We start from the raw sequence: 26,737 nt of genomic DNA, 5'->3' as shown, positions 1-26,737 counted from the left end.
CATTTCTGATCCTGCATGATGCCTTTTATGTTCCCTTCCTCCAATTTGCAAATCTCACGGTGATACAAAATGGATGGTCTCTCAGGGGGGTGGCTGGCTCCTCCCTGTCAGCACTGACAACTTTCCCCAGCACTAAATTAATGAGAAATATTAAATTACAGAGGCACACACACACACACTTTGGAAAGAAACATGGTGTTTGATCCCCCCAAACTGCCAAGCTCTACTTAAAACCGATAACAAATGTTCTTCCCCAGCAAGATGTGATTAGCTTTTATACCTGTGCAGATTGTACAAACACACAGAAGGGAGCTTTTAAATATCATTGATTTGTCTATTTGAAAATATTAATTTCAAATCCAGCTGGAACAACCTTTGCTAAATTACACTGTGCCAGTGGGAGTTAGAGGACCCACAAGTCTAAACTTAAGAATGGGAGGAGGGAGGGTTAAAGAAGAAAAAAAACTGAAACAACTAAAAGTCCATTTAAACTCAGTAGGTTTCCAGTTAATTACATTTTCACACCTATCCCAGTAGTTACAGATGTATTTATAATGTATGCCTGCCTCGGTGGTTACTGAATACTGCATTCTCCACGGACTCTATGAGCCCGGATTTCTTTCCTACATCTAAAAAAACTTCTGTTTTAATTGCAGTCACATCCAAATACTGTCTCAGTTCAATTGTAATGGTTCAAAGTAATTTCCTTCCCCCCCATTTCTTCCCTTCTTTCCCCCTCTCTTCTCCCCTATATAAAGGGAACAACTGGATGTCATGTGTGAAGATGCCGCAGACAACCAGAGTTTGAGGACAAACCCATCGTTTGCTTGCCTGGTGGAACAGATCCACACGACTATTTTTCAACAAAGCATTCCCACCCCATCCTCAGAACATACCCCATCTCTCTTTGACCCTAATATGCCAATTCCCCCCCTCCACAGCTCCTTGCCAGGATAGGAGCACACCCCTTCTCTTCAAAGCATTTCTCCTTAACGCTGTGATCTGCTCTCTGCATTATAGGTCCCATGAGAGGGGCCATGGCTGAGATTCAGCCCTTCATCACCAAGTCAGAGCTGGTCTCCCAGGCTCTGTGGAGAAAACAGGCTCCTCCAGAAGGCAACTGCTCCATCTTGTTTTTAGGAGAAGATGAATCGCCATCTGGAATTACGCTTTCTTCTCTGTTGGCTGCAAAGGGAGCCATGGGTCACTAACTTAGTCACAGATAAACTTCCCTGATATCTACATCAAAGCAGATGAATCCCACCCTGAGAGACTTGCCAGGGTCATTTGAGGAGGCTGTTGCAGAGTTGCAGACTGGATGTGGGAATATGTCAGGGAGTGCTGTGAAGTGCTATGCAGTGCTATGAAGCCCACTCAGTAGTATCTACAAGGGCTCCTGCACCTTCAGGATGGAGGAACAAGATGTGGAAACAGAGTTAGTTCTGTGAGCACCTCTGCTACCTCTCTTTTCTGAGCTTGACACTTCAGTCCAGAAGTCCCCAGCTCTTCTAAAGAGCAAAGGAGAAGAGCCCCATGATTGTGCTCTTTACCCTATATGCATTTGGACTCCGTAAATATTCTGCACCTGGCCCCATATGAACAACTTCCCTCCAGAGTCAGAGGGTCTGAATGACAGCATCAGCACTGAAACACCAAGGGCTCACAGCACAGTCAGTGGTTTCTCGAGGGCTCTGGAGAAGCAGCTCCCACACAAACTATGGCTGTTGCAGACCACAGCCACCTTTCAATTATAGATCTAGGGACGCCTTTTCAGCTTGCCTTCTCTAATGCAGACCTCAAGCACAGGCACTGAGATAGACTTGCAAAACAAAACTAATAAAACCAAAGTGGTCTTGTACCTAAATTTGCCCCCCTGAGAAGAAAATGAGAGAAGGGGCTGCACTGGAGAGAAACCGGTCATATTGCTTAATGCATAACTGGAAGGCACTCCACTATGCTGGTGCTGAGGACGGGATGAAAACCTATCTGGAACAGAACAGCACTCAAGAGGTTACTCACAGCCACAGCATAAACAGTGAAAATTTACTGGAGTATATAGACCATACAAGTGTGCAGCTAAATAAGCTTCATAGTAATGGAATTGCCACATCCCCCTGAATTGTACCTCAGTAAGGCTACCCTGCTGTTTGAAAAGCAAATTCAGACTCGATGGTAGGAGCCTGGATGATTACAATATGAGCCATAGGGAGAAGATAAACTATCTAAGTTGATAAGGATAGCATGGACTACTCTCACAGAGTGAAAAGTGTGAGCATTCACGGAGACAAACAGGTTGTGGAAATATGGCAATGCTACATCTAAGGTTGCAGAAACAGTCACCTGTAGCAACATCGTACTACCTGGAAAGCCAACCTGTGCTTGCTGGAAACCGCAGCTCATTGTCTGGTGTCAATCAGCACAGCTCCATTGATGTCAGCCTCTTTTCCTGCTAGTGTCACGTGCTGTTCCTTTGCTAATATAATACAATATAATTTCATACTTTTTAAATCTTCAGTGAAGTTACACAGACTTCCACCAAGTGAGGGTTTGGTCGACAGCTTTATTATGATGCACATTCAGAAGAAGGCAAAGTTAAGATCACAGAGGCAACCTTAACCTTCTTTCCTGACATCTGAGTGCTCGACTGCAGAGCCACAGCATTACTGCAGTGAGGTTTCCTCCCCAAACACATCAGCCCAGCCTAACCACTTCCATTTAATTACAGTCATCTCCCCCCACGTCTTGAAGAGCCTTACAAATGCAGCTGTATGCAGCCTCCCTACTCAACCATCACAGCCGAGCTGCAGGTGGCAAAACAGATGCAGGAGGAGGTTGGCTGCTTCACTGAGGTCACACAGGCTGCTTCCTTCTCTTACTGATTTTTCACTTGCTCCCTGATTACACTTTCACCAGCAGCAGCCATCATGAAGCCACAGCTTATGGTTCCTAGGGGCAGTTCTAGTAGCTGGGGAGGGCCAAAACCCTGCGGACATCTTACTGTCTGACACGGGGGCTCAGACACTGGTGCTGTGCCCTGGTTATCCCTGTTTTGCTGCTAGCTGGTGCTAGCCCTGGCTAGGTAGTGCTCTCACAAGCAATACCTGGGGGATGCCACAAGCCATTCGGAGATGTGTGGGAATGACTTGTGCTAGTCCGCTGCCTGCAGAGTGCGACGGGCTGGGAGGGAGGGATGAAGTCCCCCGCAGAGCGTTTTGCAAGGGGATTGCTTCTGGCTGCTGGGAAGATCCTGCTTCGGAGGTGCTGGCCCCGACTGAGGGTTGCTTTTGGTGTCCCTGAGGGCAGCTGGCAGCCCCTGGGTGCTGAGGGCAGGGGCACAGGGCAGGGGGTCTCCCACGGGGCACGGGGCTCAGTCACCACCTGGCTCGGCGTCCTTACTCAGCGAAACAGCGGGACGGGAGGGAGAGGAGGGAAGGCACAACAAAACCCTCCCAAACCGAACAAAAATGTTTTCAGCTCCTGTCAGGAGCAGAAAGATTGGAAATGACATCAAGTCAACACTCACTGATTCTCTTTTGTTATGACCATTACATAGAGCGTCCCAATACCTTACGTCCTCCTGACCGGCAAAAGCTGTCTGAGCATCTTAACCCGACGTCTGTGGGCCACCCCCTCCCATCTTCCCTCTTCAAATTATTATTATTATTATTATTATTATTATTATTATTATCCTCATTGTTTTTAAATCACTCTCTATTTAACAGTTGTTTTTCACATTAAACATTAGAAGCGAGCTCGCCATAGTCAGAACAATGAAACTGTCATCTCTAATTTGCCTGGCAGAAGTCGCGTTGACAGGAAGTTGTCTGTGGTTGTTTAGAAATAAAATAATGCTCTGAGGAGAAGTGCAGAAACTTAATAGGACTTTAAAAACAACAGGAGCCATGGGGACTGCAGATGGTTCCTAGGTCTAAGGACTAAATAAACAATGACTTTATAGGCAAGAATGTAGCCTAGGGGAGATGGCCTCTAAAGAGATGTTCACACATATTGTGTCCAACATCATTAGACTGCCCGGTGGGAGCAAGTGGGTGGCAGTTAAGGACACTTTGAAAAGGAAAAATCAGCCTCAAAAGATGCTTTAAATGACGAGGAGGTGGAAGAGCAAACTGTCTGAAGAACTTCACGCAGCTAAATGACTCACCAAACATCTGTCTCAGGGACCAATAATTTCAAACTGGTTGACTTACTGGGTGTAAAATATATAGATAAATGTAGAGGAAAAAAATAAATTAAAAACATCCAATAGGGAGGGTGGGATTTGCTGTGGGAAAACAAGAGACGGGGCTTGGTGAGAAAGGGGGATAGGGAGCGGGAGCTTCATAAATAAGTAGCGATAAAGGCAGCGGGGATGAGCTCTTTCAGAGGTCTGGAGCACAGCTCACATTCTCTCTCTCTCTGAGGTTTCATTTAAGCCTGGCACATCCAAGTGCAGAGATTAAAAAAAAAAAGGGGGGGGAGGAGAGACAACCTGATATTCACTGATTGGAAAAGCAAACACAGGGACCAGTTTCGAAAGGACTCTAGTGCTGCGATTTGGAAAATAAGGGCCTTGGAACATGAAGTGCAATCTTCTACCCAGGGCTGCTAAACCCTTTCTGCCAAGCCATTAACATTTATAAGGCCTTCAATCATGTGGGTTTTTTTTTCCCCTTTCCCCCCTTCCCGCCCCCCTCCCCCCATTTCTCTCTCCATTCTGCAGAGCGCTCATTTCAGTCTCGCTCTTTTGTTACACCTGTTTGCAAGGGGATATTTTGCAGTTAACTTCAGCTGGCCTCTTCATATTTATGGCTTTCAAGGCAGGCAGAGGTGGGGTGAGGGGGAGTGCTGAGCCAGGTTTTTTGTAAAGAGGTGTAGTAAATTTTGTCTCTAGCAATTTTTTGGCTGTAGGGTTTGCTACAAAGAAAGGGATGTTAATGTTGCAGCTGCTGCTGGAGAGACTTTTTTTCTGCTACAAATTGAAAAGAACAGTGAAATCCCGATTTTATGAAAGCCAGATACTTTTTTTTTTAATCTTCATAGCTATATATGTGTCTGTATATATATAAATATATATGTTAGATTCCAAAGATTTTCTTGAGCTAATTGCCTGGGAATAATCTTACATTTCTAAAATAAAAAATTCTTTTATAACTGGAAAGAGCGGTAGGGGTTTTTTTTTTGTCTTGGCAAGAATATCAAAATACAACATTTTGACAATTTCCTGAGATTTTTCTCTGGACCTATTTATTTACTTCTTTATTTATCCCAAGTGAAAGATAGTTCGATCCAGTGTTTTCTAATAAACTCCACAAAAAAAGAATCCATCCAAGCCAAGCAAAATAGGGTTTATTGGAAAAATCCCAACCCTCTCACTAGACAAGGTCTGCTCTTGTTATCCAACCTTACTTTTTAGCCTCCCCCTGTAGTTGGCAGTTTAATTGATATGAACCAGGTTGACCTGTTTTTGTTTGGTTGGTTGGTTTTTGTTTGTTATTTTTGCTCATTTGAGGGTACTTGGATCATATTCTGTGTCCCTTTGCGGGAATAAAAATGTTGTTTTTGCAGAGTTACACTGTTTAAAGGTAAGGAATGTGGTATTGAGATATGCTTGCAGTGATAAGAAAACTTAGCAGGCGACCTTGTAAAATGCAGACAACCAGACTCCTTAGAGCAATTAGGTGAAAAATCACAGTGTTAAGTCAAGTCAGATAAGTGAAGAAACATTACTACTCCAAAGAGTAAAAAAGTCAAAAGAAATTTGAAATTTAACAGGCCGGCAACTGAAGGCCATGCATTGTCTGTGAAGCATCAGATAGGTTGTGAACCTGGATTACCCACTCAGTGGGGAAACAGGGGAGGGTCCCGGTCATCGAGAAAGAAAGTATATAAACTGTACTGTGTGACTAGTAGGCGTGCTCCTGCTTGTGGGATGCCTGCCATTGCAATCGCGAATAAATTACTACACTGAGATCCTCGCCTGAGCCTAAGTTATTGGCTACGGAGTGTTTCTCACAATTTGGGGGCTGGTCCGGGATCCAGTCACCTACTGGGGAGCCCCACCGCCGCAGCAGCAGGAAGGCATGCCCCGCTGATTTCAGCGGTCCTGTGCATCAAAGGTGGTGGTTCTGCGGAGAGCTGACAGAGGGCCCGAGACTGATTAAAGAGGCAGGATCCATGAAGTAGTGGGGAAGGGAAGAAGGTAGGCACTCCGGGTTTTAAGAATTGCTCCGGTAACTCTGTGCACAGACCAAGGTAAATAATATTAAGTATTGCCTTGGGGGTCGGGTGAGACTCTGTGTGACGTGTGATTGAGACGTACTTTTGTATGAAGCGAGTGTGGAGTCCTGATCCGCGGTTCCATAGCTCCGCAAGGGGCGCGGAGATGGAAACGGACAAAGCGTGAGATAAGAGAGGGAAAGGAAGAGTCTCGGGCAATTTGGTGTGCGGTAACCCTTGCACGGTGAAGTGCTTGGCAGTACACCCCCATTTTCAGAAATGGGATAATATGGGTTCCCGGGGAGAGGGAGATATCCCTGGGGGAGTGCCTACTGACAGTTCTTCCTGAAGAATGATAAGAAATTGGAAAAATAATCTCAAAATTAGAGGAGATGATAGAAGAAGAAAATGGTTAAATATTGTGTATCAGTCTGGACAAAAGAACCAATTAAGGAAACAGCAGTATTTTGGCCAAAATACGGGTCTGATGAAAATTCAGGCTTTAAATTTATATGTAAACAATAAGATTCCTTTTTCGGAGAAGGAGCCAAATTATGCTCCCTATAATCCTAATATTGCACCGGTGGCAGCAGCAGTCGCTCCAGGAAGGGAGACAGGGACTGCAATTAACACTGTCCCTAGAGAAGAGCGTACTCTAGGCTCTGGCAAGAATTAGAACAAGGTAGAAGAGATACTGAGAATTTTGCCTTCCCTGATACTAACAGTACTAACACTAACTGTGTATCCTCTTAGGTGAACTTCCTCCCTCCTTACCAGCAGAGAGGTTAGGAGTTTTAAGACGGAGATGAAGTCTTTAACTGAGGACGCCAACAGGCTAGCTGAACTATTAACTAATGAAACCCTAAAAAGTGATGGGGGTAGAAGGGGCTGGGATAACATTGCCACCTTTGGGGGATACCAAGCTGAGACTAGGGGATAAAATGATCTCTGGGCAATTATTGTATGTACCCTAGGCAGGGACTAACTTGTTGGGAAGGGATTTGATGATGAAATTGGGCATTCAAATAGTAAATTGTTAGACTGGAGTAACACTGTTATTAATGGAGGGCTCTCAGGCCCTGAGAGCAAAGATATATTCACCTCTGACTGGAAAGACTCTGAAGTGGGGGCGGAAGCAACAATACATATGGACAGTTTTACCTCAGGGGTTTACAGGGCCACCAATTTATTTGGGCAAAGTTCTAGAACAGATTTTGGAGCAATTCCAACCTCCCAAGGAGGTATTACTGTTACAAAAATGTGGATGATGTTTAATTGTCAGGACAGGAGAAAACAGTTGTGAAGAAAGCTACTAACAAGCTATTCAACTTTCTGGGAAAGCAGGGCTTGGGAGTATTGAAAAATAAATTACAATATGTAGAAAGAGAAGTCAGGTATTTAAGGCATCTAATGTCTGAGGGAAAACGGAGAATAAATCCAGAGAGGATTCAGGGAATTGTTGAAAACTAAGAAAGAATTAAAAAGTTTTAAGAGAAAGATTTTTTTAAGGAATCAGGAGCCACGAAGTCTGAGGGAAAATGGATACTCCCTGATGGGAGAGAAATGCTGAATAAAGCACCAGTGAGGCAAATATTAATCGTTTTACATCAAGAGAGTCATTGGGAGGTGCAAGCAATGTGTGATGTTGTGCTAAGACAGTATGTCTGTGTAGGAATATACACTTTAGTGAAGCAAATATGCAGAGGATGTACCATATTGGATGGATGTATCCATTGGATACATTGGATGTATTGATATATCCATTGGATACATCAATGGATGTATCCATAACACCAGTGTATCCATTATCCATCCAGGATGTATCCATAACACCAGTGACAGGACCCGCGGGAACGGGGTTAAGCTGAGGCAGGGGAAATTTAGGCTCGACATCAGGAGGGGGTTCTTCACTGAGAGGGTGGTTGCACACTGGAACAGGCTCCCCAGGGAAGTGGTCACTGCACCGAGCCTGTCTGAATTTAAGAAGAGATTGGACTGTGCACTTAGTCACATGGTCTGAACTTTTGGGTAGACCTGTGCGGTATCAAGAGTTGGACTTGGTGATCCTTAAGGGTCCCTTCCAACTCAGGATATTCTATGATTCTATGATTCTATGATTCTATATGTCAAAAGGCAAATAAAAAGGTCGTTCGTAACCCACCTAGAGGGGGACGGGAGCCAGGGATTCGACCTTTCCGAAGAGTACAGGTAGACTTTACTGAGTTACCTAAAGCAGGGAGACTTAAGTACTTGTTTGTCCTAGTTGACCACGTGACTGGATGGGTGTAAGCTTTCCCCTCGGTATCTGCCACTGTGAACACGGTGGCTAAGGTATCACTGGAGCAAATAGTCCCTAGATATGGGATAGCTGAAAACATTGATTCAGATCAAGGAAGTCATTTCACTTCACAAGTACTGCAAGGGTTAATGCAGGCCTTAGAGATTGAGTGGGATTTTCACACCCCTGGCACCCCTCCTCTTCTGGGAAGGTAAAGAGAATGAACCAGACATTAAAGAAGCAATTAACTAAATTAGTGTTAGAAACCCAACTTCCTTGGGTAAAATGCTTACCTTTAGCACTCCTGCAGGTTCAAACAGCACCAAGAAAGGATATAGGAATTTCACCGTATGAGATGCTGTTCGGATTACCCTATCTGGGCAGAAGGGGTGAGATACCACAATTCGAAACAAGAGAGTTTTCTTAAGAACTGTATTCTGGGGTTGTCCTCTTCTTTGTCATCTCTCAGGACCCATGGGAAATTGGGTCCTGATTCAGACCTGGAAAGGATCAACTCCGGCCCGAATGGGAAGGACACTTACAAGTACTACTAACCACTGAAACAGCCATAGGAACTGCGGAAAAAGGTTGGACTCACTATACTCGAGTGAAGGTATCCGTCGACCCTAGTACCTGGGAAGCTGTTCCTGCAGAAGACTTGTTGGAAGCTGAAATCAAAGAGAAAAAAATCTCACAGTGGACTCTGAGCGGGATAAGAGCTTGCAATTGTAAACCAACCTTTTATTTTCACAGGTAACTAATGAGTGTGACTTGTGATTGAGAGAAAGGACAGACCTATAGCGAATTGAAGTGCTCCCAAGGGGGGGGTTTGTTCTAGTAGTAGTGTACATCTTATTCTTTGTATTGATAATTATTTGGAAACCTGAGGTTTAAAAATAATGACAGGGAAAAATCAATTATTAATTTTGTTTTTAGTGATTGTAGGCCTCAGAGAAAGCCTTGGTCAATTGGCAACTTGGAAAAGGCATGACCAGATAATAGTAAGACGGGTGTCCTGGTTCCAGTTAGGACAGAGTTAAGTAGCTCATAGTAGCTGGTAGGGTGCTATGTTTTGGATTAGGATGAGAAGAGCGCTGATAACATGCTGATGTTTTAATTGTTGCAGAGCAGTGTTTACACCAGGCCAAGGACTTTTCGGCTTCTCGCTCTGTCCTGCCAGCGAGCAGGCTGGGGGTGCAGCAGGAGCTGGGAGGGGACAGACCCAGGACAGCTGACCCAAACTGGCCAAAGGGGTATTCCATACCATCTGACGTCATGCTAAACAATATATAGGGGTGGCTGGCCGGGGTGGGGGGGCCGGCTGCTCGGGAATAGGCTGGGCATCGGTCAGCGGGTGGTGAGCAATTGCATTGTGCATCACTTGTTTTCTTACACATTATTATTGTTAATACTATTATCATTATCACTATTATTATTACTATTGTTATTATTATATTCCTTATATTCCTTATATTATTATATTCCTGTCTTAATAAACTGTCTTTATCTCAACTCACAGGCTTCACTTTCCCGTTTCTCTCCCCCATCCCAGAGAGGGAGGGGGGAGGGTGAGCGAACGGCTGTGTGGTGTTTAGCTGCCAGCCGGGTTAAACCACAACAACGGGATACCCCGTAAAAATAGGGGTGAATGTGACAGAGGGTTATGTACCACAATCTGTCACAGTTGATGCTTGTGAGCTGTTAGCTTGTGGAGATTTAAATGCCCAAGGACAATTGAGCAGAGAGTAAAAATAACTGGGAGAGACCCAACAGCCAGATTGAGAATAGCTGTATGGAAACGATCCTCTATTGCCATCAGAGAAAGGGAGAAACTCAAGGAGAAAACAGGAGAGAAAACAGGAGGCCCTCTTTGAAATGCGGCAGTTCAAACATTTGAGATTGAAACAGGGTATGGGGATGTGAATGCCTGGATAGAATGGGTCAAATATACTGTCCAGAGTCTCAACCATAGCAATTGCTATGCTTGTGCCTCAGGATGACCGATTGCCCAGATAGTGCCCTGCCCATTGGGGTGGACCAAGGACTCCCAGGGGATGCGATGCATGATTGCATTGTACCAAGAAAAGACTGCCTGGGGAAATGAGGCCTGTAAGTCTCTCTTTTCTGTTCCCTTCCTTGCGTGACAGCAATATCAGGGTTCCCCCTGCATTCTCTACAGCTATAGGTAACCATACAGCTTGCCTCTCACGGCAGGGTGTGAGTGCTACCTGGCATCTGGGAGAATTTGCCTTGTGCACGAGGACCTTGAATGCTACCGAGGACTTGATGGGAAACTGCTCAAGACTTGAGATCCCCAGGGCAGATCTCTGGTGGTACTGTGGAGGGAAGATCTTACGGTCCACCCTACCATCTAACTGGGGAGGCACTTGTGCACTTGTTCAATTAGCTATACCCTTCACCCTGGCATTTGAAAGAGAAACATCACAAATACCCAGAAGAAGTAAAAGAAGCTTAGGAGTATCATTTGATGATAGAGCGTACATAGATTCTATTGGGGTGCCTAGAGGAGTTCCCGATGAACAGGAAGCCAGGAATCAAATTGCTGCATGGTTTGAGTCACTGTTCTGGTGGGTAACAATCAATAAGAATGTGGATTGGATTAATTATATTTATTATAATCAGCAGAGATTCATAAATTATACAAGGGAAGCGATAAGAGGAATCGCTGAACAACTAGATGCCACCAGCAAAATGGCTTAGGAAAACAGAATAACATTAGATATGATGCTTGCGGAGAAAGGAGGGGTGTGTGTGTGTGTGTGTGTGATAGTGAGCAACCATTGGTTGCACTTTTACACCCAACAATACTGCCCCGGATGGCATAGTAACTAGAGCGTTGCAAGGGTTTACCACCCTTGCCAGTGAATTGGCAGAAAAATTAGGCATATTTACATCCTTGATTGTAGTAGCAGGAGTTTTGACAGCTGGTGGTTGTTGCATTATCCCCTGTGTTAAAGGACTACTACAGTGGTTAATTGAAACTGCACTATTGAAACAAATGACCACGAAGCCACCACCTTACTCAGATAAGGTGATGATATTAGAGGAGATGGAAAGCAAAGAAGGTGAAGAAGAGGAAGATATCTACCAAATTACACCTAAGAGAAAAGTTTTGCAAAAATCTACAATTTATAAAAAAAATGAAAAGGGGGGAATTGTGGGAATAAAAATGTTGTTTTTGCAGAGTTACATTGTTTAAAGGTAAGGAATGGGGTATTGAGATATGCTTGCAGTGATAAGAAAACTTAGCAGGCGACCTTGTAAAATGCAGACAACCAGACTCCTTAGAGCAATTAGGTGAAAATCACGGTGTCAAGTCAAGTCAGATAAGGGAAGAAACATTACCACTTCAAACAGTAAAAAAGTCTAAAGAAATTTGAAATTTAACAGGCCAGCAACTGAAGGCCATGCATTGTCTGTGAAGCATCGGATAGGTTGTGAACCTGGATTACCCACTCCAGTGGGGAAACAGGGGAGGGTCCTGTCATCAAAAAGTATATAAACTGTGTTTTGGAACCAGTAGGTGCGCTCCTCCTTGTGGGACGCCCGCCATTGCAATCACGAATAAATTACTACTTCACTGAGATCCTCGCCTGAGCCTAAGTTATTGGCTACGGAGTGTTTCTCACACTGCTCAAATGAGCCACCCGCTATTTCGATGTAACTCTGCTTCTCCTGCCAGGGCAAGGAGCATCATTAGGGTCTACGGAACAGGACTCAGCCTTTTAATATCACATCAGACAGCTGAATCTGCGTACATCACTCCCACGTCCCTTTACAGTCAACAGAGGTATTTGTGCCTCCGAAGGCTGATTCATCCTATCAAAGATTATCTAAGAAAGGTTGGGAAAACTGCTCTGGGCAAGTGCCCATCTCTTTCAACTAAGTATAAAGTAAGTTCAAGCGACTACTTTAGACTTAAGCAGTTAATGTTCAGATGGCTAAATTTAGGAGAGCTGAATCCCACCCATGGCATATAAATTAAACACACACAGTTTTTGATCCTTAACCGTGCCTGCAGGTGTGTTATGCTGGAAGTGGTACAGATATATATCATAGTTTATCTGACTGATCACAAACAACCAACACAGCTGGAACAACCAATATCAAATAAACACAGATTTTCTTTGTGATAAAATCTACAGAGTTAAAATAAAATAATCTCAAAAGACGCGTCTTAATAACAATCTAAAATTACTGTTCAATGGACCCATAATCTTCTTGTACCTAGTACATGAGAAGGAAAACAAGTCAAAAGGAACTGGGAAAAGCTATTATTTGAAAAGTATTCCACCATTAACACAATATGAAACTGCTACCTACAAAACAACTTCCTTAGACAAAGAGTAAAAGCATTCAAAAACGTGGTGACAGCCAGTAAGACTCTACAGCTCCTGAGCCTTCAAGACATTTTAGAGAAATAATATTTTGCATGTATGCAGCAGGTTTCACCTGAAGTTCTCAAAGCACTTTGTAAATATATATGCGTTAATTAATCTTCACAGCAGCTCTATGAGGTAAGCACTGTAAATATAATTATCTTGATTCTACAGATGGTGAACTTGAGACTCAGAGCACTGAAATAACTCCCCCAAGTTCACACCGTGAATCAGCAACACTGTAGTGACTGGAATGCAGCAGTTTCACTGCCACTTCCCTTTGCTATCACAGATGACAAAAGTCCCTCTGCTTATGGTAACACATGAAGGAAAGAGCTTCTTTGGGGCTTCACAATTTCTTGTTGATAAACATTTTCAACCCTTTGAATAGGGGACATAATAAACGTACACACTGACATTCATTATTAATGTGCTTATTAGCATCTGCATTATTACCACTGGAGGAACGTTATCAATAGATGGTGCTTGGTAGCAGGTCAGATCCTGTCCCTACCACCTAATATGGCCAATTCTGGTGTCTGCTGCTTAAAAGGACGATTTCCTTAATAAGCATTTCCTAAGAAGGCTCATACAGCAATCACACTTCCTGCACATCTTTCGTCTTCATTTAGTGTGACATTCCTGTTGTATCTTGTAAATAATCTGTGGTTGTCCCCACTGGGGAGAAACACAGTTTGATATAATGTCAGCCTGAGCTGAACCTGAGAAAGCTGAGCTTGCCGCGAAGGGGAGGGTCTCTCAAGCACCCACATCTGGAATCTTCAGCCTACCCTTACCTTAATAAAAAGACAACCTGCCAGCATGTAAATGGCAGTGAACAAAAGGGGATTACATATGGCAAACAGGAGCGGTAGTCAGTGGTAATGCCTCTGTACTGTGGAGGGGCATTGGCTGCCAAGGGGGGTCTGCACAGGCACCTGGTGGTCTCCTTTCTCCTTAAAATAATAACGGTACTTCATATGGTCATATATTTTGAAAACATTACTTTTTCTTTCACTGCATTAGCTGAGCAGTTAAAGAGGAACTGTGTTGTTTTCATGTAAACCCAATTTCTTCAGATTATTCTATTTGATTCTCTTCTGCTCTGCTCTGTTCCTTACATGGAGCACATCTCCATGGGCTACCTCTCCTTATGGCAGAGGTGCTCCAGTAGTGTGTCTTGATTTTTATTTTTGGTGAAACGTATTATAAATTATTTTCTACTCTTGTTTCTATTTTGAGATTCTAACAGTTTTTTTCACCTGGTTAAATCCAAGTTGTGTCCATGCACACATAGACTGGGTATCTGTCTGGGAGCCTTGGAGGTTCATACCCTTTCAGAATATTCCCAGCATATTCATGACAAATAGTACTGACAAATAGTACTACACTTCACCCACTTCCCTCAGTACATGGCTGCTCAACTGTGGGAGTATCACCATGGGGGTCGACAAGCCCCCGTAGTTGGTGATACCATCCTATGCAGGCCATGAGGAATGTAAAGAAGTTAGACGGAACAAAGAAGGGTGATTAACGAGACGCCTTGCTGTCTCAAACTGCTTGTTCTCCATCCCTTAAGACAAGGAAGTTGCTAAGTGTTTGCTGTTGCTGGGCGAAGTTGTTAACCAATGAACAGCTAGTGGGAAAGTACCACTTGTATAGCTAATGGTATAAGAAGGGAGCCTGTCCTCAATAAAGTGGTAGTTGAAGTTATTGATCCCTAAAGAAACCCTGGTGTCCATGTGGTCATTACGCCACACTCAACCTCCATAAGAATATTTTAATATTATCCTTTCTGATGTGGCAGAGAACAAGAAAAGAATCATAGAATCATAGAATCATAGAATGGCCTGGGTTGAAAAGGACCTTAAAGATCATCTAGTTTCAACCCCCCTGCTCTGGGCAGGGTTGCCAACCACTAGAGCAGGCTGCCCAGAGCCACATCCAGCTTGGCCTTGAATGCCTCCAGGGATAGGGCATCCACAACCTCCGTGGGCAACCTGTTCCAGTGCCTCACCACCCTCTGAGTGAAAAACTTCCTCCTAATTTCCAACCGAAATCTCCCCTGTCTTAGTTTAAAACCATTCCCCCTTGTCCTATTGCTATCAACACGTAAACAGGTGTTCCCCCTCCTGTTTATACTCTCCCTTCAAGTATTGGAAGTGTGAGAAACACTCCGTAGCCAATAACTTAGGCTCAGGCGAGGATCTCAGTGAAGTAGTAATTTATTCGCGATTGCAATGGCGGGCGCCCCACAAGCAGGAGAGCGCGCCCACTAGTTCCAAAACACAGTTTATATACTTTTTGATGACAGGACCCTCCCCTGTTTCCCCACTGGAGTGGGTAATCCAGGTTCACAATCTATCTGATGCTTCACAGACAATGCCTGGCCTTCAGTTGCCGGCCTGTTTTTGAGATGGTAATGTTTTCTCCCCTTATCCGGCTTGACTTAACATAGTGATTTTCACCTGATTGCTCTAAGGAGTCTGGTTGTCTGCATTTTAGGAGGTCACCTGCTGAGCTTTCTTATCACTGTAAGCATATCTCAATACCACATTCCTTCCTTCTATACAATGTAACACTGCAAAAACAACATTTCTATTCCCACAATTCCCCCCTTTTCTCTTTTTATAATTTGTTGATTTTTGCAAAATTTTTCTCTAAGATGTAATTTGGTAGATGTCTTCCTCTTCTTCCCTTTCTTTGCTTTCCATTTCCTCTAATATCATCATCTTATCTGAGTAGGGTGGTGGATCCATGGTCATTTGTTTCAAAAGTGCAGTTTCAATTAACCGCTGGACAAGTCCCCTTACACAGGGGATAATGCAACAACCAATGGCTGTCAAAACTCCTGCTACTACGATCAAGGATGTAAATATGGACACTACCATCCCTTTCCATTTACCAAATCAAGATTGCAACCATCCTGTGATGGAAGTGCCTGTTCCTAATTTTTCTGCCAATTCACTGGCAAGGGTGGTAAACCTTTGCAATGCTCTAGTTACTATGCCATCCAGGGCACTGTTATCAATGGAGTGCTCTCAGGCCCTGAGAGCAAAGATATATTCACCTCTGACTGGAAAGACCCTGAAATGGGGGCGGAAGCAACAATACATATGGACAGTTTTACCTCAGGGGTTTACAGGGCCACCGATTTATTTGGGCAAGTTCTAGAACAGATTTTGGAGCAATTCCAACCTCCCAAGGAGATATTACTGTTACAAAAATGTGGATGATGTTTAATTGTCAGGACAGGAGAAAACAGTTGTGAAGAAAGCTACTAACAAGCTATTCAACTTTCTGGGAAAGCAGGGTGTCCTGGTTCCAGTTAGGACAGAGTTAAGTAGCTCATAGTAGCTGGTAGGGTGCTATGTTTTGGATTAGGATGAGAAGAGCGCTGATAACATGCTGATGTTTTAATTGTTGCAGAGCAGTGTTTACACCAGGCCAAGGACTTTTCGGCTTCTTGCTCTGTCCTGCCAGCGAGCAGGCTGGGGGTGCAGCAGGAGCTGGGAGGGGACAGACCCAGGACAGCTGACCCAAACTGGCCAAAGGGGTATTCCATACCATCTGACGTCATGCTAAACAATATATAGGGGTGGCTGGCCGGGGTGTGGGGGCCGGCTGCTCGGGGATAGGCTGGGCATCGGTCAGCGGGTGGTGAGCAATTGCATTGTGCATCACTTGTTTTCTTACACATTATTATTGTTAATACTATTACCATTATCACTATTATTATTATTATTGTTATTATTATTTTCCTGTCTTAATAAACTGTCTTTATCTCAACTCACCGGCTTCACTTTCCCGTTTCTCTCCCCCATCCCAGAGAGGGAGGGGGGAGGGTGAGCGAACGGCTGTGTGGTGTTTAGCTGCCAGCCGGGTTAAACCACAACACAGGGCTTGGGAGTATTGAAAAATAAATTACAATATATAGAAAGAGAAGTCAGGTATTTAAGGCATCTAATGTCTGAGGGAAAACGGAGAATAAATCCAGAGAGGATTCAGGGAATTGTTGAAAACTAAGAAAGAATTAAAAAGTTTTAAGAGAAAGATTTTTTTTTTTTTTTAAGGAATCAGGAGCCACGAAGTCTGAGGGGAAATGGATACTCCCTGATGGGAGAGAAATGCTGAATAAAGCACCAGTGAGGCAAATATTAATCGTTTTACATCAAGAGAGTCATTGGGAGGTGCAAGCAATGTGTGATGTTGTGCTAAGACAGTATGTCTGTGTAGGAATACACACTTTAGTGAAGCAAATATGCAGAGGATGTACCATATGTCAAAAGGCAAATAAAAAGGTCGTTCGTAACCCACCTAGAGGGGGACGGGAGCCAGGGATTCGACCTTTCCGAAGAATACAGGTAGACTTTACTGAGTTACCTAAAGCAGGGAGACTTAAGTACTTGTTTGTCCTAGTTGACCACGTGACTGGATGGGTGTAAGCTTTCCCCTCGGTATCTGCCACTGTGAACACGGTGGCTAAGGTATCACTGGAGCAAATAGTCCCTAGATATGGGATAGCTGAAAACATTGATTCAGATCAAGGAAGTCATTTCACTTCACAAGTACTGCAAGGGTTAATGCAGGCCTTAGAGATTGAGTGGGATTTTTACACCCCCGGCACCCCTCCTCTTCTGGGAAGGTAAAGAGAATGAACCAGACATTAAAGAAGCAATTAACTAAATTAGTGTTAGAAACCCAACTTCCTTGGGTAAAATGCTTACCTTTAGCACTCCTGCAGGTTCAAACAGCACCAAGAAAGGATATAGGAATTTCACCGTATGAGATGCTGTTCGGATTGCCCTATCTGGGCAGAAGGGATGAGACAAAACAATTCGAAACAAGAGAGTTTTCTTAAGAACTGTATTCTGGGGTTGTCCTCTTCTTCGTCATCTTTCAGGACCCGTGGGCTGTTGGCTCAAACCCCAACTTTGGAATTCCCCATTCACCACTGTCACCCAGGAAATTGGGTCCTGATTCGGACCTGGAAAGGATTAACTCCGGCCTGAATGGGAAGGACCTTTACTAACCACTGAAACAGCCGTAAGAACTGTGGAAAAAGGTTGGACTCACTATACTCGAGTGAAGGCATCCGTCGACCCTAGTACCTGGGAAGCTGTTCCTACAGAAGACTTGTTAGAAGTTGAAATTGAAGAAAAAAATCTCATAGTGGACTCTGAGCGGGATAAGAGCTTACAGTTGTAAACTAACCTTTTATTTTCACAGGTAACTAATGAGTGTGACTTGTGATTGAGAGAAAGGACAGACCTATAGCGAATTGAAGTGCTCCCAAGGGGTTTTCCTTCTAGTAGTACATATATCTTATTCTTTGTATTGATAATTATTTGGAAACCTAAGGGTTAAAAGTAATGACAGGGAAAAAACAACTATTAATTTTGTTTCTAGTGATTGTAGGCCTCAGAGAAGGCCTTGGTCAATTGGCAACTTGGAAAAGGCATGACCAGATAATAGTAAGATGGGATACCCCATAAAAATATGGGTGACTGTGAAAGAGGGTTATGTACCACAATCTGTCATGGTTGATGCTTGTGAGGTGTTAGCTTGTGGAGATTTAAATGCCCAAGGACAATTGAGTAGAGAGTAAAAATAACTGGGAGAGACCCAACAGCCAGATTGAGAATAGCTGTATGGAAACGATCCTCTGTTGCCACCAGAGATAGGAAGAAACTGGAGGAGAAAACAGGAGGCCCTCTTCGAAATGCGGCAGTTGTCACAGTTAAAGAAATAAAAGATCTTAGGCAAACATTTGAGATTGAAACAGGGTATGGGGATGTGAATGCCTGGATAGAATGGGTCAAATATACTGTCCAGAGTCTCAACCATAGCAATCGCTATGCTTGTGCCTCGGGATGACCAATTGCCCAGATAGTGCCCTGCCCATTGGGGTGGACCAAGGACTCCCAGGGGATGGGATGTATGATTGCATTGTACCAAGAAAAGACTGCCTGGGGAAATGAAGCCTGTAAGTCTCTCTCTTTGCTATTCCCTTCCTTGCGTGATAGCAATATCAGGGTTCCCCCTGCATTCTCTACAGCTATAGGTAACCATACAGCTTGCCTCTCACGGCAGGGTGTGAATGCTACCCGGCATCTGGGAGAATTTGCCTTGTGCGCGAGGACCTTGAATGCTACCGAGGACTTGATGGGAAACTGTTCAAGACTTGAGATTCCCAGGGCAGATCTCTGGTGGTACTGTGGAGGGAAGATCTTACGGTCCACCCTACCATCTAACTGGGGACGCACTTGTGCACTTGTTCAATTAGCTATACCCTTCACCCTGGCATTTGAAAGAGAAACATCACAAATACCCAGAAGAAGTAAAGGAAGCTTAGGAGTATCATTCGATGATAGAGCGTACATAGATTCTATTGGGGTGCCTAGAGGAGTTCCCGATGAACAGGAAGCCAGGAATCAAATTGCTGCATGGTTTGAGTCACTGTTCTGGTGGGTAACAATCAATAAGAATGTGGATTGGATTAATTATATTTATTACAATCAGCAGAGATTCATAAATTATACAAGGGAAGCGATAAGAGGAACTGCTGAACAAGTAGATGCCACCTGCAAAATGGCTTGGGAAAACAGAATAGCATTATGTATGATGCTCACGGAGAAAGGAGGTGTGTGTATGTGATACTGGGCAACCATTGTTGCACTTTTATACCCAACAGTACTGCCCCGGATGGCACAGTAACTAGAGCATTGAAAGGGTTTACCACCCTTGCCAGTGAATTGGCAGAAAAATTAGGAACAGGCACTTCCACCACCGGACGGTTGGAATCTTGGTTTGGTAAATGGAAAGGGATGGTAGTGTCCATATTTACATCCTTGATTGTAGTAGCAGGAGTTTTGACAGCCATTGGTTCTTGCATTATCCCCTGTGTAAGGGGACTTGTCCAGCGGTTTACTGAAACTGCACTTTTGAAACAAATGACCATGGATCCACCACCCTACTCAGATAAGATGATGATATTAGAGGAAATGGAAAGCAGAGAAAGTGAAGAAGAGGAAGACATCTACCAAATTACATCTTAGAGAAAAATTTTGCAAAAATCAACAAATTATAAAAAGAGAAAAGGGGGGAATTGTGGGAATAGAAATGTTGTTTTTGCAGTGTTACATTGTATAGAAGGAAGGAATGTGGTATTGAGATATGCTTACAGTGATAAGAAAACTTAGCAGGCGACCTTGTAAAATGCAGACAACCAGACTCCTTAGAGCAATTAGGTGAAAAATCACAGTGTTAAGTCAAGTCAGATAAGTGAAGAAACATTACTACTCCAAAGAGTAAAAAAGTCAAAAGAAATTTGAAATTTAACAGGCCGGCAACTGAAGGCCATGCATTGTCTGTGAAGCACCGGATAGGTTGTGAACCTGGATTACCCAGTCAATGGGGAAACAGGGGAGGGTCCCGGTCATCGAGAAATAAAGTATATAAACCGTACTGTGTGACTAGTAGGCGCGCTCCTGCTTGTGGGACGCCTGCCATTGCAATCACGAATAAATTACTACTTCATTGAGATCCTCGCCTGAGCCTAAGTTATTGGCTACGGAGTGTTTCTCACACCTTGAAGCAGTAGAAAAATAGCACCAGTGCTCTTGAAACTAACATGTTGCTCGTCACCTTGGGTGTGTAAGACGAACGCCAGATAAAGAGAATCAATAATCTATCTCAGAACAGCAAAAACATCAGAGCAAGTCCTTCCACACAACCCTCAAAGGCTCACAGTGAGTCACCATCAGCAAATGCGGATCTTCTTTATGCCTCTCACGCTATCAGGGTAACACACTAGAAATAACACTGTTATTTAGATCTTGTGGAGCATTTGTGGGAGGCAAGGAGCCTCCAAAAGCTCTTGGCAGGGGCAGTCAAAGCATTGCTGTCCCCGTTTTGCAGAGCGGGCAAAAGAGGGACCCTCAGGAAGGTTCTGGGGGCCAAGCTGTAGTCTCTCAAGGAGCAGCTCGGGGCCCAGCACCACGAGCCCCTCTGCTGCCCTCGTCTCCAAAGGCACCTCTGGGACCATCAGCTTCAGCTGCAGGCACTCCAGGGTGGACAGACATTTCCAACGCTCGCTTTGCAAAGTACCTGGCCTGCTGCTGCACTCTGCTCCTAGGGGCTAACTTCAGCTGTGCCAGGACAGAAAGTGTGATTTCCACCTCTGCAAGCCCAAAACATCTCTAGAGAGGGAGCGAGCAGGTGCTCCCGCTTTGAATGGGCATTCGGAGGCACGCTCGGTTCTGCCCCTAACTCCGAGTTGCTGTCAATGTGTGTGACCTTCATCTACTCTCCTATGCCCGTATTTTTGAATGTGGTCCCTGAAATCCTTATTCAGACATCAAAATAGTTGGCCTTCGTTTCAAAGTTGCTAAGCAACCATAGCTTGCACAGGAGGCATTGGGAGCTGCATCCCCAGCAAGCAGTGTGGCTGCCCACCGCATCCCTACCTGCTGGAGAGGTGCCTGTGCTCAGGCACCCCAGTTCCAACTTTCTGGCCTTAATTTCTTCCTGCCTCTGCATTCCCTGCCATGCAGCGGCTGTTGGCCCTTGCCGAGCACAGGATCTATCCCATGTCGTGCCAGCGAACGCCTCGAGGTGTTTGGGTAAGAGAAGCAGAGCAGGGGGCAAGGCAGACAAAAGCCAGGAAAAGCCCTGACACCACGATGCAATGGGGTGGTGAGGGCCGGGAGCAGCCATCGCTCCTCTGTGATTGTGTTCTATAATTAAATCCTCCTATTAAGAGATGACACCCCTCTGACGAAGCCCTGCTACCTTTATATGCCCGAGTAGAGCCCTGTAACAGGCACCTGGGAAGCCACGTGTGGCGGGGGGAGCAGATGGCAAGCAGATACGAAGTTCAAAGAGACCCAAATACCCCAAACTGACTTATTTCATCCATCAGCTTCTGTGTGTAATTTCTTTAAACCACAGCCTCTCTGCAGAACATTCAACAGTCAGGCTTGTCCACAGCTTCTTCCATCCCTGTCCCCGCTTCACAGATTAGCCAAGTGAGTCTCTCAAATCACCGACAGGGTCATCTCCTCACTTTGTAAGCATTGCACGGGGATAGGAGAGGGAAATGTCCCATGGTTGAGATGAAGTGAAACCTCAGCAGAACTAGGAGCAACGCTGGGATGCGGGGCTCCACATCACTGGTGGGAGGGAGACAGCCCTGCATGGGGCAGGATGGGGTTCAGCAGCTGTGGAGGGAAAGACAGTACAGTTTTATGGCAAGAAATGTAAGGGCATAAGGGATATTATTGGGGTACCGTTATGGTTCAAACTAAGGAAACGTCACAGCATGATATGAAATACGATCCAGCCCAGACAGGCCTGGACATTTTGCTGGAACTCTGGTTTCTTTGCTCATCCAGGACTTTTTCCCAAACTCAGAAGTTCCTTCCTTGTTATTAACATTCTCTGTCTTCCTTTATGGTGTCTAGCTTAGTCTGAGCTAAAGAAGTGCAGAAATCTCAAACAAATGAATACACCCCTATTTGAAAAGCATCAGATGTAAAGGAGGACCTGGGCTTGGTGGCAGAATTTGGGGCAAGTTCTTCCTGTTTGCAGAATCAGGAACATTCTATTGCTTTCTTGGCCGTAGCCCCATCTCTCAAGCCTGACCCACGCCTCTTCTCCTCTCCCTTCTAAAAAATAAATTAATAGAGATTCTGACAAGCAGGGACAGGAGGAAGCTGTGACATGCGAAATGGCAGTCTCTGCCAGGCCGCGCTTGCACAAACAACCCCTGGGTGCTTGCGAATGGAAAAACCCAACAAGAGAGAAAGCAGAAGCTATAAGCTATAAGCAGCCTGGCTATTTTCAGGTCCCGTTCCAGGCAAAACTGGTACTAAATTATTTACCAATTCCAACGTGAAGGAATCAAATCCAGTGGCATCCACATGCGACACTCATAACCTACTAACTGCATTAACGCAACTGAGGATTAAGGGAGATTTGAATCAAAGTAATGGTAAAGAAGTCATGTGCTGAAGTATTTAGATGTAGTCACTTTTCATGCTGACTTAATGCCTAGGGACTTGTCACCCCCCTTCCCTGGCAAGTGGCCACAGCCAGCCACTAGCCATTGGCGCTGACAGCTTCCAGCTCAGCCAAGCTTCCATTTCAGAGATAGAATTTTCAGAGATGCAGCTGAGTCCAGGAAAAAAAAAAAACACACAAAAACCAACCAACCAACCAACCAACCAAAAACAAAAACAATAAAAACACGCAAGAATACAGACAAAGAGAAAGGAAACTAAAATAACCCCCATGGTGCTTCAGGGACTATCTGGATGAGTAGCAGGGGGCTGGCAATGGGAAAAGGAAGGCTGTTAAGGGTCTCCCTACACTTTTCCCAGATGATTCTGCTAACCAGCCAACATCTTTTGCTGGATTAGTGCCTGATGGGATGGGGAAATTAATCTGAATAGCAATAAGGCAGAGAGCTGGAGCAGTTAGTCTGTGAATGAACAGCCAACTGCTGCAGTTGTGGAGACAGTTTTCCCCTTGAATGAGGGAGGAGAAGGAGGAAGAGGTTCTTACAATTTGAGGAAGAATAAGGGGAACTGGTGACTGTCTCTAGGATGACCTACCTGTCACCAGTAGTAAAGATCTGCTACACCAAGGTAGGGTCAGAGCCCCAAATTTAATAGCTGACCCCCGGGACTGACAGGCTGGATACCAGTGTTGCACAGAGTGTGGGTGTCCTGGTTCCAGTTAGGACAGAGTTAATTTTCCCTCATAGTAGCTGGTAGGGTGCTATGTTTTGGATTAGGATGAGAAGAGCGCTGATAACATGCTGATGTTTTAATTGTTGCAGAGCAGTGTTTACACCAGGCCAAGGACTTTTCGGCTTCTCGCTCTGTCCTGCCAGCGAGCAGGCTAGGGGTGCAGCAGGAGCTGGGAGGGGACAGACCCAGGACAGCTGACCCAAACTGGCCAAAGGGGTATTCCATACCATCTGACGTCATGCTAAACAATATATAGGGGTGGCTGGCCGGGGTGGGGGGCCGGCTGCTCGGGGATAGGCTGGGCATCGGTCAGCGGGTGGTGAGCAATTGCATTGTGCATCACTTGTTTCATACACATTATTATTATTAATACTATTATCATTATCACTATTATTATTATTATTGTTATTATTATATTCCTGTCTTAATAAACTGTCTTTATCTCAACTCACCGGCTTCACTTTCCCATTTCTCTCCCCCATCCCAGAGAGGGAGGGGGGAGGGTGAGCGAATGGCTGTGTGGTGTTTAGCTGCCAGCCGGGTTAAACCACAACAGCCCTTTTGGCGCCCAACGTGGGGCACGAAGGGTTGAGATATCGACAAATCTGACCAGAGTGTGTTAAACTAAAATTGGTATAAGTATTGGACCTGCTTAATAGTTGCTAGTCACGATGTTGATTGCCTTAATCTCCAGTCTGCTGTACCTGTATTCCAAATTGAGTTTTATAGTGCGGTACTTTCTGTATGTGCTCCCTGTTGCACTGTTTATCCTTTCCGGGCCCTGGTTTAAGATTGTTATGGTACTGTGCGGTGTAACAATGGCTTATGAAATGATGAAATATCTGGTCACAACTCTAACCTGGTATTTGTACTCAGCACTGACGTCGACTCTATACTTTGGAAACCATATCTCGGAAACTATTAGCAATTACACCTATTGCCTGTTTTCGTTAGAGAGCCAATCTGTGGAGGGGACAGGGGAAGACATGTTTCCCTACCTGTTCACTCTCCCTTTCTCCTTCACCACCACCCTCTTATCCCCCGAGCTAGTTACGGTGGTTCTCCGAGATGTTGAATATCCTTGGGATACTCAGACCAGCCTGCTCTTGTTGTTATGTCTCCTGAATGTGCTTCAGGTTTTGTTGAGGGTTAAACAACTACTTAGGAATCTCATCCGGAGATCTGTCTTGAGGCGGGATAGTTGCGAGTGGCAGGGAGTGTGGGAGGATATGGGCAGGTTTCTAGAGCAGTGGTCACCTCCAGTGTTTTGGACATTCACCCCTGAACAACTGCAAAATCCTAAAAAGCTGGCAGAATGCTTGAAAAAAAGGTGTCATGACTCTGGCAGTTCCAAAGTGACACAAATCACTGTAGCGTGCTGGGGTCTGGCTTGTGCCTATCGAGCTGGAATTGATGCTACTAGCAACCTAGCTCCAGCTCCAGCTCCTGCAGCCGCTCCAGCTCCAGCTCCTGCAGCCGCTCCAGCTCCAGCTCCAGCTCCTGCAGCCGCTCCAGCTCCTGCAGCCGCTCCAGCTCCAGCTCCTGCAGCCGCTCCAGCTCCTGCAGCCGCTCCGGCTCCTGCAGCCGCTCCAGCTCCAGCTCCTACAGCCGCTCCAGCTCCTGCAGCCGCTCCGGCTCCTGCAGCCGCTCCGGCTCCTGCAGCCGCTCCAGCTCCAGCTCCTGCAGCCGCTCCGGCTCCTGCAGCCGCTCCAGCTCCAACCCCTGTGGCAGACCCTGTGTCTGGGTTAGAGAAACGAGCTGTAGAAGTGCAAGTTGCCCCTGTAGACAAGGTGAAAAAATGGTATAGAGGCTCAGGTCGTTTAGAACGCAGACAGTCTTCTGATAGGTCTGGGCATAGTGAAGACGAGGCTGGGCCATCAAAGGTGCAGGAGACTGAAGATGAGGATGGGGATGTCGAAAAATCAACAGTAACTACCCGGACTCTATACCAGCGTGAGCTACGAGATGTGCGAAAAGATTTTGGTCGCTGTATAGGTGAGCAGCTTGTCACCTGGCTGCTCCGGTGCTGGGACACCGGAGCCAATTATGTGGAATTAGAGGGCAAGGAAGCCAAGCGGCTGGGATCCCTTGCTAGGGACACATGCATTGACAAAGCAATTGGAGACGGAGCACGATCTCGCAGCCTCTGGAGGCGTCTCCTGTCAGCTGTGCAGGAAAGGTATCCCTTCAAGGAAGAACTTGTATGTCTACCAGGCAAATGGACCACCATGGAGAAGGGAATCCAGTACCTGAGGGAATTGGCCGTACGGGAAGTAATTTATAAGGACCTAGACGACGCACAAACATCCGCAGATCCAGATGCAGTCCGGTGTACACTACCCATGTGGCGGAAGTTTGTACAGAGTGCACTATCATCATATGCCAGCTCATTGGCAATACTAGCCTGGAAAGCGGAGGAGAATCCCACAGTGAATGAAGTGACTAAAATACTCCGGCAGTACGAAGGAAATCTCTCCTCTTCCCTACGGGCCTGTGTCTCAGCTGTGGAGAAACTCTCTGAAGAGGTCCACCAACTTAAAGAGAATTTATCTTCCCCTCCACCTGAACGAACCAGTGTCCACCAGCTAAAAGAGAATGCTTTGGAGAAACTTTCTGAAAAGATCCACCAACTTGGAGAAAGATTATCTTCCCCTCCACCTGAACGAAACAGTGTCCACCAGCTAAAAGAGAATGCTTTGGAGAAACTTTCTGAAAAGATCCACCAACTTGAAGAGAGATTATTTTCCTCCCCACCTGTACAAACCAGTGTCTCAGCTATTAGGGGTAAACGTTCATCTATGCAAGGAAGACAATATGGTGGGCACACACACCACGCCACCCTGTGGTTTTACCTACGTGACCATGGAGAGGACATGAGAAAATGGGATGGAAAATCTACTGCGACCCTAGAGGCACGGGTACGTGAATTGCAAAGGAAAACAATTGAGAAAAAGGAGTTATCTGAAAAGTTTTCTGCTCCAACTTCCAGCAGGCAGTCCTTTAAACACAGAAACGAAGATTCTGACCAGGACTAGAGGGGCCCTGCCTCCAGCCAGGGGGAGGAAAGGAACAATCGAGTTTATTGGACT

The 26,737-nt window shown here is 45.2% G+C and overlaps 1 protein-coding gene and 1 long non-coding RNA gene across 3 annotated transcripts in view; one reads left to right on the top strand and one right to left on the bottom strand.

Moving 5' to 3' along the window:
- Positions 1-16,682, top strand: part of LOC310888776 — a 47,130-nt gene extending 30,448 nt beyond the window's left edge. Inside the window, exon 2 of the long non-coding RNA XR_014576155.1 lies at positions 15,058-16,682. This is a non-coding gene — a long non-coding RNA (uncharacterized lncRNA). The remainder of the gene's footprint in view (positions 1-15,057) is intronic.
- The window catches only part of LOC310888764 (CUGBP Elav-like family member 4), an 815,597-nt gene that overhangs the window by 257,918 nt on the left and 530,942 nt on the right, over positions 1-26,737 (bottom strand). The window lies entirely within an intron of this gene.

The sequence above is a fragment of the Anser anser genome (genome assembly GCF_964211835.1).
Source record: "Anser anser genome assembly, chromosome: W".
In the NCBI taxonomy this organism is placed as follows: domain Eukaryota; kingdom Metazoa; phylum Chordata; class Aves; order Anseriformes; family Anatidae; genus Anser; species Anser anser.
The sequence above is the reverse complement of the archived record's forward strand: the minus strand, read 5'-3'. Positions and strand labels throughout refer to the sequence as shown.